We start from the raw sequence: 18,236 nt of genomic DNA, 5'->3' as shown, positions 1-18,236 counted from the left end.
AAAACACAGATAAACATCTTTCTGGTATTCTCTCCTTTCAGCCAGGATCCATCTGACATCAGCAACGATATCCCTGGTTCCATGTCCTCTTCTGAATCTGGCTTGAATTTCTGGCAGCTCCCTATCGATATACTGCTGGAGCTGCTTTTGAATGATCTTCAACAAAATTTTACTTTCGTAGAGATGGAAAAACTAATCATTAACTTTATATAGAAAGGGAAGAAGCCCCAAATAAGTAAAGCACTATTGAAGAAGGAGAATAAAGTAGGAGAACTCACACTAGCTGACCTCAGAAATGACTACAAAGCTACGGTAGTCAGAACAGGCTGGTACTGGTACAACAACAGATATATTGACCAATGGAACAGAATTGAGAACCCAGATGTAAATCCATCCACCTACAGTCACCTTATCTTCAACAAGGACCCAAAGTCCATCAAATGGGGAAAAGACAGTCTTTTTAACAAATGGTGTTGGCAAAACTGAATATCCATCTGCAAAAAAATGAAACAGGACCCATACCTCACACCGTATACAAAAACTACTTCAAAATGGATCAAAGACCTAAATATAAAGCCAAAACTGTAAAGTTCATAGAAGGAAAAATAGGATCAATGCTAAAGGCCCTAATACATGGCATTAACAGGATACAAACCATAACCAACAACACAAAAACTCCAGAAAATAAACTAGGTAACTGGGATCTTCTGAAAATCAATCACTTATGCTCATCAAAAGACTACACCAAAAGAGTAAAAAGAGAACCTACAGAATGGGAAAAAAATTTTGGACAGTACAAGTCAGACAAAGGTCTAATCTCTTTAATCTATAAGAAAAACCAACACTCTACAACAAAAAGACAAATAATCCAATTAAAAAATGGGCAAAGGAAATGAACAGACACTTCACCAGACAAGACATTCAAGCGGCCAACAGACACATGAGGAAATGCTCATGATCACTAGCCATTAGAGAAATGCAAATTAAAACCACAATGAGATACCATCTCACCTGGCATTACTGGGACGAATCAAAACAACTGGAAATAACAAATGTTGGAGAGGCTGCAGGGAGATCGGAACTCTTATACACTGCGGTGGGAATGCAAAATAATAACAATCATTTTGGAAAATGATATGGCACTTCCTTAGAAAGCTTGAAATAGAAATACCATATAGTCCAGCAATCCCACTCCGAGGAATATATCCCAGTGAAATAAGAGCCACCACATGAATAGACATATGCACACCCATGTTCATTTTAGCATTGTTCACAGTAGCAAAACGATGGAAATAACTTAGATGCCCATCAGCAGATAAATGGATAAACAAACTATGGAGTATTATGCAACAATAAAGAACAATGATGAATCTGTGAAGCATCTCGTAACATGCACGAAACTGGAAAACATTATGCTGAGTGAAATAAGTCAATCACAAAAGAACAAATATTGTATGAGACCTCTACTGTAAAAACTCAAGAAATAGTTTACACACAAAAAGAAACAATCTTTGTTGTTTACAAGGGAAGGGAGGGGTGGGAGAAGTACTAAATAGACAATAGATAAGTGGTAACTTTGGTGAAGGGTAAGACAGTACATAATACTGGGGAAACCAGCACAGCTTGTACAAGGAAAGGTTATGGAAGCTCCACAAACACATCCTAACTCCCTGAGGGACTGCATTGCTAGGAAGAGGGCTGTGGGGACCATAGTCTCAGGGAACATCTAGCTCAATTGGCATAACACAGTTTATAAAGAAAATGTTCTACATTCTGCCTTGGTGGGCAGCGTCTGGGGTCTTAAATGCCTCTGAGCAGCCATCTAAGATACTCCTCTGGTCTCACCCCTTCGGCAGCAAGGGGAATGAAGAAAACAAAATACAAGGGAAAGATTAGTCCAAAGGAGTAATGGGCCACAACTACCACTGCCTCCACCAGACTGAGTCCAGTACAACTAGATGGTGCCCAGCTACCACCACTGAGTACTCTGACTGGTCCCGGACAGAGCTGGAGAAAAATGTAGAACAAAATTCTAACTCACAAAAAAAGACCAGACTTACTGGCCTGACGGAGACTGGAGAAACCCTGAGAGTATTGCCCCAGGACACCCTTTTAGCTCAGTAATGAAGTCACTCCCGAGCTTCACCATTCAGCCAAAGATTAGAGAGCCCCATAAAACAAAATGAACTAATGGGGCACAACAGTCCCAGGACAAGGATTAGAAGGCAGGAGGGGACAGGAAAGCTGGTAATAGGGAACCCAAGATTGAGAACAGACAGTGTTGACATGTCGTGGGGTTGTTAACCATTGTCATGAAACAATATGTGTGCTGTTTAATGAGAAAATATTTGTTCTGTATACCTTCATCTAAAGTACAATAAAAAAATTTTACTTTTGTGAGATATTAGTAATATTGTTCAATAATATCTGCATTTGATTGGGTCACCTTTCTTGGGAATAGGGATAAATATGGATCTCTTCCAGTTGGTTGGCCAGGTATTTGGCTCCCAAATTTCTTGGCTAAGACGAGTGGGCACTTCCAGCACTGCATCCGTTTGTTGAAACATCTCAGTTGATATTCCGTCAATTCCTGAAGCCTTGTTTTTCACCAATGTCTTCAGTGCAGCTTGGACTTCTTCCTTCAGTACCATCGGTTCCTGATCATATACTACCTCTTGAAATGGTTGAACGTCGATTTTTTTGGTACAATGACTCCGTGTATTCCTTCCATCTTCTTTTGATGCTTCCTGTATCTTTTAATATTTTCCCCATAAAATCCTTCACTATTGCAACTCGAGGCTTGGATTTTTTCTACAGTTCTTTCAGCTTGAGAAATGCTGAGCCTGTTCTTCCCTTTTGGTTTTCTGTCTCCAGCTCTTTGCACATGTCATTATAATACTTCTCTTGGTATTCTCGTGCCACCCTTTGAAATCTTCTGTTCAGTTCTTTTACTTCATCATTTTTTCATTTCGCTTTAGCTACTCGACATTCAAGAGCCAGTTTCAGAGTATCTTCTGACATCCATTTTGATCTTTTCTTTCTTTCCTGTCTTTTTAATGACTTCTTGCTTTCTTCAAGTATGATGTCCTTGATGTCATTCCACAACTCGACTGGTCCTTGGTCATTAGTGTTCAATCTTTCAAATCTATTCTTGAGATGGTCTTTAAATTCAGGTGGGATATACACAAGGTAATACTTTGGCTCTCGTGGACTTGTTCTAATTTTCTTCAGTTTCAACTTGAACTTGCATATGAGAAATTGATGGTCTGTTCCGCAGTCGGCCCCTGGCCTTGTTCTGACTGATGACATTGAGCTTTTCCATTGTCTCTTTCCACAGGTGTAGTCGATTTGATTCTTGTGTATTCCAACTGGCAAGATACATGTGTATAGTCACCGTTTATGTTGGTGAAAAAAGGTATTTGCTATGAAGTTGCTGGTGTTCTAAATTCTGTCATGAGATCTCCAGCATTGTTTCTATCACGAAGGCCATATTTTCCAACTACCGATCCTTCTTCTTTGTTTCCAACTTTCACATTCCAATCATCAGTAATTATCAGTGCATCCTAATTGTATGTTCGATCAACTTCAGACTGCAGAAGCTGGTGAAATCTTCAATTTCTTCATCTTTGGCCTTAGTGGTTGGTACATAAACTTGAATAACAGTCATATTTACTGGTATCCCTTGTACGTGTATGGAAATTATCCTATCACTGATAGCGTTGTACTTCAGGATAGATCTTGAAAAGTTCTTTTTGTGGATGAATGCAACACCATTTCTCTTTAAGTTGTCATTCCCAGCATAGCAGACCATATGATTGTCCAATTCAAAATGGCCAAAACCAGTCCATTTCAACTCACTAATGCCGAGGATATCGATGTTTATGCATTCCATTTCATTTTTGACAATTTCTAATTTTCCTAGATTCATATTTTGTACATTCCACATTCCAATTATTAATGGATATTTGCAGCTATTTCTTCTCATTTTGAGTCATGCCACATTAGCAAATGAAGGCCCTGAAAGCTTGACTCCATCCACGTCATTAAGGTCAACTCTACTTTGAGGAGGCAGCTCTTCCCCAGTCATCTTTAAAGTGCCTTCCAATCTTGGAGGCTCACCTTCTGGCACCATATCAGACAATGTTCTGCTGCTTTTCATAAGGTTTTCACTGGTTAATTCTTTTCAGAAGCAGACTTCCAAGTCCTTTTTCCTAGTCTATCTTAGTCTGGAAGCTCAGCTGAAACCTGTCTACCATGGGTGACCTTGCTGGTATCTGAATACCGGTGGCATAGCTTCCAGCGTCACAGTAACATGCATGCCCCCAACAGTAGGACAAACTGACGGACACGTAGGGGGTGATTTTTCTATGTGTTGTAAATCCTAACCTCTGTGATGTTAACGAAGCAGGATTAGAGGCAGTTATCTTAATGAAGCACAACTTAATCAACAGGATTAAGTTGTATATGAGTCAATCTCTTTTGAGATATAAAAGAGAGAATTGAGCAGAGGAGTGCAACCTTATGCCACCAAGAAAGAAGTGCTGGATTTCCTCTGCTGAGAAGGTCCTAGACCAGGGGAAAATTGATGACAAAGATCTTCCCCTAGAGCTAACAGAGAAAGGAAGTCTTCTCCAGGAGCTGGTGTCCTGAATTCAGGATTCTTGCCTCCTAGACTGTGAGAGAATAAATTTGTTTGTTAAAGCCATCCACTGTAGTATTTCTATTATAGGAGTGCTAGGTAACTAAGACATCCCTCAAAAAAAAAATTCTCAGATGTAAAAGTCTTCGAATATTAGAAAAGGACCCAGCCTATTCACCATCTTTAAAGATATTCTGTCTAAAATGAAGGGGCAGCTTGTCAGTACTTGGGTCCAAAGTCTGGAAGAAGCTTAGACCCCGTGGTTTCGCTGGCTAAGAGGCTGCCTGCCTCTTGGCAGCTTTCCCACATGCGTGCCCTCTCTACTGCCTTGTTGGAAAGTGAGTGTCCTGGCCTGTATCTGCTCTTTTACTTCTCCTTCCATCAGCTGTCCACTTCCTCTGGTCTCTGTTGCTGTTTCCTGATGTTCCCACAAGCTGCCAGCAGAGCCCCACGTCTCCGTGTGCTGAAAGTCGTGGTGCCCCCTGGCCTGGTCCAACTCCCAGGCAGGCTCATTACTTCAGGTCTCACATCTGGGCACCTGAGACCGTCCTCCTGGATCACCTGACCTGGGGAGTGAGGGTACTTAAAACCTTACTACTATGGCTTGGGCAGTGCCCCTGTGGCTTGTTTACTATCACCATGGAGACCTATACTGGAAACCTTGGGCAGATCTTCAGTGGAGCCATGGCATGTGACATGGCAGGTGGGGACTGAGACCCAGACCAAGGATTCCAAACAGCACTGTTGCATGGTTTCTGAACTCAGCAGCCTCCTTTCACATTAAATAAGAAAAAATCAACCAAATCCCTTTGCCATGGAGTCGAATACAATAGAGACCCTATATGATAGAGTAGAACTACCCCCATAGGGTTTCCAAGCAGCAACTGGTTGATTTGGTTAGCAGTAGAGCTTTTAACCACTGAGCCATTAGGGGTCCACCTCTTGAATAAGCCTCCCGAATTCAGCACGCTTGGACGAAAGCAATGTAGAAGGAAATCTGGATTAGAACAGCACAGCAGGGGCTGGCTGAGAACTTGCTGAACTCCGCACATTTTTCCACCTGGCATTGGGATGGTGGGTAAGCAATTATCACTCAAACCTCCAGTCTTTCTTGTGTGGGGCATTGTCCGATTCTACTCATCAGAAGCAAGAGTCATGATTTGGGGGCAGGAGCACAGTTTGGAGGTGGAACTCGGAAGGGCTGTAGCTGAATAAGTCCCAAAGGGGCAGGAACTAGGAGGATGCCTTTCTAGATGGTCTCCAGGGGTGGATTGAGAATGAGGGCAGAGGATTTGAGTTGGAGGTTTTTTGTGATATGTCCAGAGTCTCCTCCGTGGATTGTGGGGGGCCGGGAAGAAAGATCAGGACTCCATAGCCTGATACTGGCCAGAGAGTGCCTAAGCTAAGAGAGGAGGCTCTTTAATTCCTATTCTTTAGGTTGAACTCTTACATCAGGAAACACATTGAAGCTAACTTGACTTAGCAATACTAATTTACTCACCAATGCCCTCCCCTTCATCTTTGACTCAGTCTTCTCATCTCTTCAGCCCTACAACACACAAGCTTCCACCACCCAACCTGCCGGCCCGTCTCAAGAGTGTCTACCTATCCAACTCAACCTAAGTCCATCTCCCCTTTGACTCCTCATCATGCACACAACTTCCGTCCATATCCCTCTATGGCATACCTGTGAGATCTGAGTAGACTGTGCAGGGTCAGATGCCTTGAGAACCTGTGTCCCTGAAAGTTTGTCCTCAAAGGTCTGAGGAGGGTACATTGTCAGTACTCTTATGTCTGGTGTCACATGTCTGGGAAGAAGCCTGTACCCTATGACCTTGGTGGCCAGGACCTGGCACATTCTCCACCTACATCCTGCTCTACTACCTTGGTCTTACATGAATGTCTGGGTTCCTCCATTCATACATTACCTCCCTTCTTCCATTGGATTCCTTCTTTTCCTAGTAGCTGATTCAGGTTCCTGATTTTCCTAGAAGTTTCCAGAAGAGCCTCAGGTCCCAATGTGCCAAAGGACGGGCACTTCTTGACTGGGATAGGCACCCAAGTGGGCTTCTTTCCTCAAGGTATGAGTTCATTACTCCTGGGAGCCAGCAGACAACCTCCTGGATCACCTAACACAGGGTAAAAGTGACTAAGCACCGTCTGCTGTGTCCAGGAAGGTACTTAGTGTAGGTTTGTTTACCATCACCATGGAAACTACCAGGGGAACTCTGGGCAGAGCTTGAAAAGGAGAACTGGCAAGTGACACGGCAGTCTGGGCTTGAGAGACTGCCCAGCAATTCTAATCACCACTTGGATTCTGAGCTCAGGAACCCCTCTCACGGAAGCCTCTTGAATTCACACACTCAGGGAAAAAGCAGCACAAATTAGAAACCCAGATTACGACACTAGCACAGGGGCAGAGAGCCAGCTTGCTAGGCTCTGTACTTAACTTCAACCTGACATTAGGATAATGAGCAAGCCTTTGTTGCTCAGCTGCTCCTGTGTCTGCGTTCTTTGTGGGACATGTTCTGACACTACCCATCAGATGTGGGATAAGGGGTGATGACTCAGTAGGGAGGTGGAAGGTCCAAAGGCTGTGGTTGATAGGTCAAATATGGTAAGGATTATGAGAGTGTCTACCTAAGTGGTCTTCAGGGTGGACTAGAGATGGAGGTGAGGGACGTGCATTTAAGGTCACTTTGTAATGTGTCCAGGGTCTCCACCTCAAACCTGAGAGGCAGGCAAGTAAGCCTAGGTTTCCAGGGCCTGATCCTGGCCAGAGAGAGACTGAGTGTAGAAAGGAACCCCTTCAGCTCTTGTTCTTTCAGCTGGACCTTTCATTCCAGAAGCCCATTCAAAGCTAACTTATGTTAGGAATACCCACTTACCCACCAGCGCTCTCTCTTGACCTCAACCTCTTACTCAGATCAGCATCTTTCATCTCCTCAGCCCAATAGCACTCCCACACACCCATCCACACTATCCCAGGCTGTCTTACACAGGGGTTTGGCCCACCCAACTCAGTCTAAGGCTTCTTCCCCTCCTACTAAACAGGTTTAACTCACATGCAATGAATGTGGAAAAGCTTTCAGTTTTCTTCATCATTTAATCTACGTATACTAATTCATACTGACCAGAAGCAATATAAATGTCATCAACGTGGGAAAGTCTTTAAACAATGCTGTAACCTTAGACAACATGAAATTACTTACAATAAAGAAAAACCATGTAAATGTTAGCTGTGTAGGAAAGCATTCAGATGATATTCTGACCTTAGGTGACATGAAATACCTCACATGGGAGAGAAACCCTATGTCTCTAATCACTGCAGAAAAGGCTTCAGTGACTTTTCAAGCCTTCAGCAACATGAGCGTGTTCACCCTGGAGAGAAACCATAAATGTCAGCCATGTGGGAAGACATTTATTCAAAGTGCTCTTCTTAGACAACATGAAAGAACTCACATAGGAGAGAAACCTTATGTCTGTAATCACTGAGGAAGGGCCTATAGTGAGTGTTCAAACCTTCAACAACATGAATTCATTTATAATGGAGAGAAACCATATAAATGTCAGCCATGTGCGAACCCATTTAATTAAAGTGCTAGCCTTCAAGAACATGTGAGAAGTCCTACTGGAGAGCAAACTGTCAATACAATGAATACAATGAATGTGGAGAAGCCTTCAAACACAGCTCCTAAATTTATATACACAAGGGAACTCACCCAGGGGAGATACAATATGTCTGCCGTCAATGTGGTACAGTCATCAGACAGAGCTCTCAACTTTATACACACCAGAGAACTCACAAGAAGTAGAAACCCTATTTCTGTAATACAAGAAGCAGAGTCTTCACCAGAAATTTCCCATTTTAAACTACCAGAGAATTCACATGAAGATAAACCATACTTCTGTAATAACTGTGGAAGAACCTTCAGATGGAGTTCCAGCACTGCAATACACAAGAAAACTCAGAGTAAGAATAAACCCTGAAAAAGTAAGGAAGGCAGGAAAGGCTTTGCTAGAGAAGCAAGCTGCTTGGGGTGCACCAGATAATTCATGTTGCAAAAAAAATTCCATGAAATAAATGTGGAAATCCCATTACTCATGGAGGTATATACTTTTAACACATGAGAGGATTCCCACATGTATAAAACACTCTGAGTGCAATGAATGAAGTCTTCAGTGATCACTCATTCATAAGTCAGCATTAAAGATATCACATTGATGAGATACTAATTCTACAATCAAAGTGGAAAAGCCTTCACCAGGAGTTCACATCAGAAAACTCATACTGGGATAAACTCAACAAAGAAGTTTTCAGCATACAATAGGGACAAGAAATCAGACCTCTGTGAAATATCTAATTATTATAAATACATGCCAAAAAGATATAGAATGTTAAATGGTTTTGGAAAGTACGAATATAGTATTTGGTAACAAATGACAAACATAAGCTAACCAACAATGGAGTACTATGCAACAAGAAAGAACAATGATGAATCTGTGAAGCATCTCACAAAACGGATGAAACTGGAGGACATTATGCTGAGTGAAATAATAAATCACAAAAGGACTAATATTGTATGAGACCTCTATTGTAAAAACCCATGAAAAAGTTCACACACAAAAAGTAACAATCTTTAATGGTTACAAGAGATAGGAAGGGGGGGGGGAATACTAAATAGGCAATAGATCAGTGGTGTCTTGGATGAAGGGTGAGATAGTACACAATACTGGGGAAACCAGCACAACTTGTACAAGGAAAGGTCATGGAAGCTCCATAGACATATCCAAACTCCCTGAGGGACTGAATTGCTGGGTGGAGGGCTGTGGGGACCATGGTCTCAGGGAACATCTAGCTCAATTGGCATAACAGTTTATAAAGACAATGTTCTACATTCTACCTTGGTGAGTAGCATCTGGGGTCTTAAAAACCTGTGAGCAGCCATCTAAGATACTCCACTGGTCTCATCCCTTCGGGAGCAAGGGAGAATGAAGAGAACAGGATACAAGGAAAAAATTAGTCCGAGGGACTAATGGACCACAGCTTCCAAGGCCTCCACCAGACTGAGTCCAGTACAGCTAGATGATGCCTGGTTACCACCGCTGACTGCTGTGGCTGGGATCACAACAGAGGGTTCTGGACAGAGCTGGAGAAAGATGTAGAACAAAATTCTAACACACACAAAAAAAAGACCAGATTTACTGACCTAAAGGAGACTGGAGAAACACCGAGAGTATGGCCCCCAGACACCCTTTTAGCTCAGTGGTGAAGTCACTTACGAGGTTCACTGTTCAGCCGGAGAGTGGACAGCCACATAAAACCAAATGGGACTAATGAGGCACAGTAGTCCAGGGCAAGGGCTAGAAGGCAGAAGGGGACAGGAAAGCTGGTGATAGGGAACCCAACGTTGAGTAAGGACAGTGTTGATGTGTTGTGAGGTTGTTAACCATTGTCATGGGGCAACATGTGTACTAAATGTTTAATGAGAAACTATTTTTATCTGTACACCTTCATCTAAAGTGAGAATAACAGCACAATCAGAAGAGTGTAGTCGATGTAACTGAACAGTGCATGTAGAAATTTTTGAAATGATGTATCTTTGGCTATGTATATTTTCACCAAAAAAAAAAAAAAAAGAAGGTCGAGAAGGGAGAGGGTTGACATGTCATGGGGTTGTTAACCAATGTCATAAAACAATATGTGGACTACTGTTTAATGAGAAACTATTTGTTCTGTAAACCTTCACCTGAAGTACAATAAAAAAAAAAGAAAAAAAAATGGAGGGGGGAAAAAACCACTTCAACAGAACAGTACTTGCAGATATGTAGACATTAATAATTATTGAAAAATTTATTACTTTGTAATATGTCTTACAAAATATGAAATATTATGCTGAGTAATAATGGGCTATTTTTCCTTTAATATTCCTGCCATTATTGTTGATCAGTTAGACACTTTCTATTTTTATCCCTATCTAAACATAATTAAAAAGATTGAGGTCAATCAAAATATAAATGTAGATGCTAGGCTAAAAACTTAGAACACAATGTGATGCTTGTCCTCTGTTTTATTAGTTTTAAATATTTGCATACATGGTTCTACCTTGGTGAGTAGCATCTGAGATCTTAAAAGCCTGTGAGCAGCCATCTAACATACTCCACTGATCTCAACCCTTCCGGAGCAAGGGAGAATGAAGAAAACAAGATATAAGGGAAAGAGTAGTCCAAAGGACTAATGGACCACAACTACCATGGCCTCCACCAGACTGAGTCTAGCACAAACAGATGGTGCCCGGCTACCACCACTGACTGCTCTGACAGGGCTCACAACAGAGGGTCCTGGACAGAGCTGGAGAAAAATGTAGAACAAAATTCTGACTCACAAGAAAAGAACAGACTTACTGGCCTAACAGAGACTTGAGAAACCTCAATAGTATGGCCCCCAGAGACCCATTCAGCTCAATAAAGAAGTCACTCCCAAGGTTCACCCTTCAGCCAAAGATTAGACAGGCCCATAAAACAAAATGAGACTAATGGGGCAAAACAACCCAGGACAAGGACTAGAAGGCAAGAGGGGACAGGAAAACTGGTAATAGGGAACCCAAGATCAAGAAGGGGAGTGCTGACCTGTCGTGGGGTTGTTAATGAATGTCATAAAACAATATGTGTACTATTTAATGAGACACTATTTGTTCTGTAAACCTTCTTCTAAAGAACAATTTAAAAAAATAAATAAAAATCTGTATACATGGAAACATGGAAAAATAAATACTTTGTAACTAAATACTTATGTTGTATGTACCTCTTATGCATAAACTCTCATATGATATTGCCTTCATAAAAGTTTCATTTTTAAGAGGAAACACATTTGTCAGCCCTGGAGAATTCTGAGTGCCTTGGCATGAAAATCACTAGAATTTAGGGTCAGAAAATGGGTCATCTCCTACTTTTAAATTTGGTTGCCAAGGAACTTTTTCCCTGTCAACAACATAGAGATATCTGAGAGAATGAATAGGTGGGAGATCTTTGCAGGCATGGAGAGAGTCTAATTTTCAGAATGCCACAGAACTGCTGGCGGGGGGGGAATACACTAACTCATGTATATTGAATCACAAAGCACTGCTCTTTTGATATCTATTACACAATCATTTCCTCCAAATACCCACTCTTTGCTCTGGATGAAATGATTCTGAAAAAGAAAACCTTGAAGAAAGAAATGTTTGCAAGGGTCTAATTCCCATCTTGTAAGGTAAGCTTTCATGAAAGCTGGCCAGGAAAAGAGCTGGAGCTGCATAGTAAGTTCTTGCCCCTCTCAGAATAATTACTTTTTCTTTTTTGTCTATAGCATTAATTATAGCCCTGAGGCCTATTAAAGAATAATTGGTTGAGCTATGACTTTCAAGGGTCTATAAATCATTTTATGTAGACTGCAAGATATATAGTGTGTGTATCCATAGCATTATCTGACCTTAAAGAGGACTGTGACTCAGAAATCTTTAGGAATCTTTGGCATAAATGATTCACGTAGGAGAAGTATCATGTATCTACTGTAGATTGGAAGACGAGTGCTTCAGCCAGTGTAATAGAGGCTGCTGCCAAGCAAGGGGTGAGGTCAAGAATATTGTGGGAAACTGGGGAAGAAAATTCCCCACAATCCTGTGTCATGCTTGAATACCACAAATTTTAGTTTGTGGGGTTTTATTTTGTATTTTATCTGTATCATCTTATTAACTTACTCATCAAATGTTCAATTAGTTAACAAGTATTTAGTGAGGGTCTCTGATGTTTCAGACCATGATTTTTTTCTGGTGATTAAGTGAGAAATGATACAATGCCTCCAGCTTCAGAGAACTTACATTCTAGTATAGACAGTAAAAGTAAACTGTAAAATAAAATTTCTGATATTGAAAAGCTGAAGTGGATAAATTATTACTGATTGTGTAATTGTGTGATGTAAGTAATAATCCAGCTGTTGTAAAAGGGAATACCAGGAGAGATCTGTAAAAATGATAGACACATGTTCTATCTAAGGTAAGGCATTTCTTCAAAGATTTGTGTGACTAAACTCTTTCCATGAGGAGGAAAAAGCATTCCTTGCAGAAGGTTGATTTTATTCTCAAGTCTTCAGACAAGAAAGAACGTGGGTGGAGAAGGTGCCAGGTCCTAGCCACCAAGGTCATAGGGTCCAGGTTTCTTCCAAGACATGTGACATTGGGCACAAGAGTATGGACAATCTGCCCTCCTCAGACCTTCAGGGACACAAGTTATCAAGGCACTGACCCTACACAGTCTACTCAGATCTCACAGCTATGCTGTGGGCCACAGGGGGATATGGAAGGGAGTTGTGTGCATGATGAGGAGTCAAAAGGGAAATGGACTCAGGCTGAGCTGGAAAGGCAGAAAACCCTTGAGAGGGACCAGTAGAGTAAGGTGGTGGTGGCTTGTGTGTTGCGGGGCTGCAGACATGAGAAGATAGAGTCTGAGTCAAAGACACAGGGGAGTGCACTGGTGAGTAAATTGGGATTCCTAAATCGAGCTGGTGTGAAAGTGTTTCCGGAAGTAAGGTTTCAACCTAAAGAACAGGAGCTGAAGGGCCTCCTCTCTTAGCTCAGGTTCTCTCTGGCCAGGATCAGGCCATGGAATCCTGGACTATCCTCCCCGAACCCCACGAACGACGGTGGAGACACTGAACATGTCAGAAAAGGACCTCCAGCCCACGTCCTCGCCTTCATTCGGAATCCACGCCTGGAGCCCATCTAGAAAGGCAGTCTCCTAGTTCTTACCCCTTTGGGGCTTATTCAGCCACAGCCCTTCCCAGTTCCACCTCCAGACTGCGCTTCCGCCCCAACATCGCGACTCTTACATCCAATGGGTAGAATTTGATTATGGCCCACATAGGGCTGAGTAAGGATTGCTTAGACACCATCCTAACAACAGGCAGAAGGATGTGTGGAGTTTAGGAAGCTCGCAGTGTACTTCTCTATCCCGCCTTGCTGTTGTAATCCAGATTTCCTTCTGCATTGCTTTCGTACCAACTGTGCTGAATTCAAGAAGTTTATGCAGCAGATGCAGCCCTGGTCACTCAATATTAAAGAGCTCGACTGCTAACCAAAAAGCCAGCAGTTCAAATCCACCAGTCACTCCTTGGAAACTCTATGAGGTAGTTATACTCTGTCCTGTAGGGTCGCTGTAAGTCAGAATCGATTCCATGGCAATGGGTTTGGTTGTTTTTATTTTTTTATTATTATTATTTTAATTGAGAGGTGCCTGCTGAGTTCAGAAGTCAAACTACTGTGCTGTTTGAAATCCCTGGCTCGGCTGTCAGGCCTCCCTTGCTCTCTTGCCATGCCCCATCTGAAGTTCCACCCAGGGTTTCCAGAAGAGGTCACCATGGTGATGGGACACCACCCAAGCCACAGCAGTGAGATCTAACCACCCTCACTCCACAGGCCAGATGATCCAGGAGTATGGCCTCAGGTGCTGGAATGATCACATCAGATCACAAAATGCTGGACATACACAAATTACTGGGAATCATGGTCAAGTTAACACACATTTTGTGGGGGCACAATACAATCCATAACAACTGATGCCATCCAAGCGTTTATTTACTTTATAACTTTCATAAGACACTAAGCTGCTACTACAGAAAATGAGAAGGAAAACATTTGTAAATTGATCTGAAATTTCAGCATATATTCATGTAACAAAAAAATAAACAGCCCAAAGAATAGAGTCAAAATACTCAATATATGAAATGATTTTTCCTAATTAGTCTACTTAATTTATGTTCATGATTCATGAAATATTTCATGTTTTTCTGCTATAAATTTGTACTATATGTATAACAGAAAAGAGTTCTGCAAGTGTTTTTGTGGGCAAAGGTTAATTGCCTTGCTCAGGATAAATTGGAGAACTTGCAGTGCACGGATTCTTCACAGGGCAGATACTCAGGAAGCCTTGAGTGTCATCACTAACTGGATTTTCAGGAGCAAAAAATGGGCTTAGTGGCTCTGCATTAGGAATTCTGATGAACGCTAATGTCAAAAAAAGAAATATTTGCCATATCCATATCCAGGAAAATCCTAAGAGTAACCCAGGGTTCACACAGAGTTTAGTCAAAGGCACAGTGCTAGCTAGGAACATCTCTCCATCTCTCAAACCCACAGTCCAGAAGTCAAGTTCTGAAGACAGTTGAATCTTCCCCTTCGGATTCGCTGATTCTTTGCAAACTCCCAGATGACACTCTGGGCTTCTTCCCACATCCACCTCCTAGTAATGGCAGCCAGAGGTGAACTGAAGGGAGCCAGGGACACACATGGAGTCAAATCTCTCAGCAGGATCTCCCCGATTCTGTTTGAAATATCCACATCGAATGCTCCTCGGGTCGTCAGAAAACATGAGATTATTTTTCACTCTGTCAACATCTAGGGTCATATCCACTAGGAACTTCAGCATCCTTGAATTCACACATAGAATAGCTCCCAGCTGGGGCTGCAGTACCTTGATAATGGAAATCAGCTCATGCAGCTGGAAATTCTATCTGATGTCATTTTTCTGAGTAACCACAGGGCAGAAGGGACACGATAAACCCTCCTCCTGAGGCTCTGTCTGCAGTGAATTGAAGCAGTGAAAGCAGCAGGCATATCCACATTTCAGGTAAGTGGGTTTTTCAAGATAACCACGGCATATCAGACAAGTGCTTGCTTTTTTAAATTGTTCAGCCATAGCCACTTTCATTCTTCCAGCAGGTTCTTCTCTGGCCTCCAGAGTCTTCCACTAGCAGTCAATTCTGAGGTGAGGTCCATAGATAAGGGGCTTTTATAAAGAGAGTATCTTCTCCCACCTTTTGACATCCTGCCTCTCTTTAATTCAATCAGATATTGATTAATTGCTGACATAAAAAGGATTTTTATTGAAGAAATACAGAAGTTACCAAAAGTAAAGCAGATAATTTCATCTTGAGAGTGATTAATTTTAAATATGAAAAAATCGCAATAGCATAATCTAGACTAGATCTTGAATATTATGTCTATTAATTTAGATTTAGAATTAAAACTTTTAAAATACAATATTTAGCATCAGTTTTAATCCTTATGAATGGAGCTACTTTGAATTATTTTTTGATCACAAAAGTAAAAGCTCAGCTTTAGATCAAGGAAATAAAACCACCTCAGAAATCTTTTTTAGAAATCACACTACTCAGACGACAGTAATTTCTTTAGAGGGGCTTTTCTTCCAGATTGTAAAGATCCTATCTTAAGAGTCTGGTAAATAAACCTCAAAACTGTTCATTAATACTATAGTTTAAGGACAGTCAAGGTCCTGGTTTTTGTTAATAGACTCGAGGGCACACCACCTCCAGAACAACAGTAAGTACATCTGGAGCCCTTATCCTGCAGTGGTTAAGAGCTAGGCTGCGAATATTTAGAGAGAAAGAGAAAGTAAGCCCTGATTAAGCAGGGTTAAGCCCTTGGCTACTAACAAGGAGGACTGAGATTCGAACAGGCAGCAATCTGCTTCCAAAAAGCCTTGGAAAGCCTATGGGGCAGTTCTATTCTGTCCTATATAGGGTCACTGTGAGTTGAAATCAACTCTTTGAAAATGGATTTCGTTTTTTTGGTTTATGTGTGTATGGATGGATGGATGAATATACATATGTATATATAAGTATATGCATACATGTAAATATAATCTTTATTATCTTATTGTCTTAATAAATTTTATTTATTTTACAACCTCTTTATAATGTTCTTCGATTTGTGAGTTTTCTTGCTAATAGTTTCACAGATTTTTGCTTATGTTTGTTTGATCCCTATTGTGTTTTCCTCATATTTAAAAATTTTTACTGTGATAGAGTATATATAATGAAATATTTGCTATTTCAACCATTATTACCTGTACTATTTGGTGATATTGATTATGTTTTGCAACAATCACCACTATCTGTTTCCAAATTTGTTCATCATCCTTAACAGAAACTCAGCACCCCTTAAGCAATACCTCCCCATTTCCCCCTTCCACCCAACCCTGGTAATGAACAGCTGTTAAACTTTGGTCTCTATGTATTTGCCTATTCTGGATATTTCATATAAGTGAGATCATACAATAATTGTGCTTTCCATTCTGATTTATTTGGCATAATGTTTTCATGGATCATTCATGTCATAGCATGTATCAAAACTTCATTTCTCAAAAAATGGCGCTCTAGGCAGAAGCACCACGCCGTCCCTCCACAGCAAAGACCCGAAAAACTAAGCCAAACAGAGAATACAACAATCCAGAAACCCTAAAACGTCAAATGAAGAGATAAAGAACTCAACCAAGAACCAAACGGAGTGAGAAAACTGACGGAGAATGGAGAGCAAGGAGAGATTCATGCAGAGGTCCCCTACCAGCTAACGCAGCACCGATCCACCATCTTGGACTCCTATCAGAGACAGCAAACAGGGGGTATGAGAAAGCAGCCTCACAGAGCGTCCAGCGGGAGACAAAACAACCGGTAATTTGTGGTATACGCTTTCCCACCCCCCACCCTTCTTCACCCCGACTCGGCCTCCTCTGCTTCCCGCGGCCACAATCTCTTGACCAGGAAACACTGGCAGCTTGGATTCCACACATCCAAACAGGCGGCTCTCTGAGTGCTATTTGTTGGCTTCTGGTGTTGCTTTTTTCCACTTCTTTTGACTTCTTCCTTGCCTCACGCCAACTCCCCCCCCCTTTTGCTCGAGTACCTCACCCAGTGCGCCATCTTTGCTTCTTCCTGAGGGGCTGCAGAGCTCCGGTGATTTGTGATATACGCTTTCCCACTCTCTACCCTTCTTCACCCACACTAGGCCTCCTCTGCTTGCTGAGGACACAGTCTCTTGTGCAGAAACACCAGTCTGCACTAGCTGGCTCTCTGAGTGCCATTTGTTGGCTGCTAGTGTTGATTTTTATTTTCTGCTCTGTTTGATTTCTTCCTTGCCTCTCGCCACCTCTCCCTCCTTTTGCTTGAGTACCTGGCTCCGTGCGCCATCTTTGCTTCTTCCTGAAGGGCTGCGAAGCTCTGTTTGAGTGTGGAGCTGCTTCCCGGTCTGGGCTGCCATGCTGGTGGGATCCCAGGGCTTTTGTTCGTTTCTTTGTTTTGAACTGTTTCTTTGTTTTCTTTTCCTTCACTTGAGTTGGGAGCCCTTTCTGGCCAGGTAGAGCTGCGTGGAAAGGAGAGTCCCCCTTGGCTTCCACAAACATGCAGAGGGATCCCTGAGGGCATTTCTTTTTCTGTTGGTTTTTTTTTTTTTTTCCTGTTTTTTGGGGAGGTCTTTCTTGTTCTTTTTTTTTTAATTTGTTTTTTCTTTTCCCTCCTTTTCCCTTTTTGTCTTTCTTCATTACTGAGTTTCTCGTCTCTCTATATCTTCCTTCTCTTTCTGTTCCCTGAATACCTGGCATTGTATACCTCTACACCTTATAGCCAGGCTGTACTGCAACACCTGAGAGCAACTTCCCCAGACCTCATAGCTGCACCGGTGGGATCCCTGGGAACCTTGCAGTTCTTTAGTCTTTCTGATTTTTATTTATTCATTCTTTTCTTTTCTTCCTTTTTCCCTTTCTGTTT

The 18,236-nt window shown here is 41.8% G+C and overlaps 2 pseudogenes; one reads left to right on the top strand and one right to left on the bottom strand.

The window, feature by feature from the left end:
- Window positions 1-18,236, top strand: part of LOC111820842 (ret finger protein-like 4A-like protein 1) — a 63,536-nt pseudogene that overhangs the window by 13,986 nt on the left and 31,314 nt on the right.
- LOC101354755 (ret finger protein-like 4A-like protein 1) lies at window positions 14,528-15,370 on the bottom strand (annotated as a pseudogene).

This window comes from Trichechus manatus, unplaced genomic scaffold (assembly GCF_000243295.1).
Source record: "Trichechus manatus latirostris isolate Lorelei unplaced genomic scaffold, TriManLat1.0 scaffold00053, whole genome shotgun sequence".
Lineage (NCBI taxonomy): Eukaryota > Metazoa > Chordata > Mammalia > Sirenia > Trichechidae > Trichechus > Trichechus manatus.
Note: the sequence above shows the minus strand (reverse complement) of the source record. Positions and strands in the feature narration are given on the sequence as shown.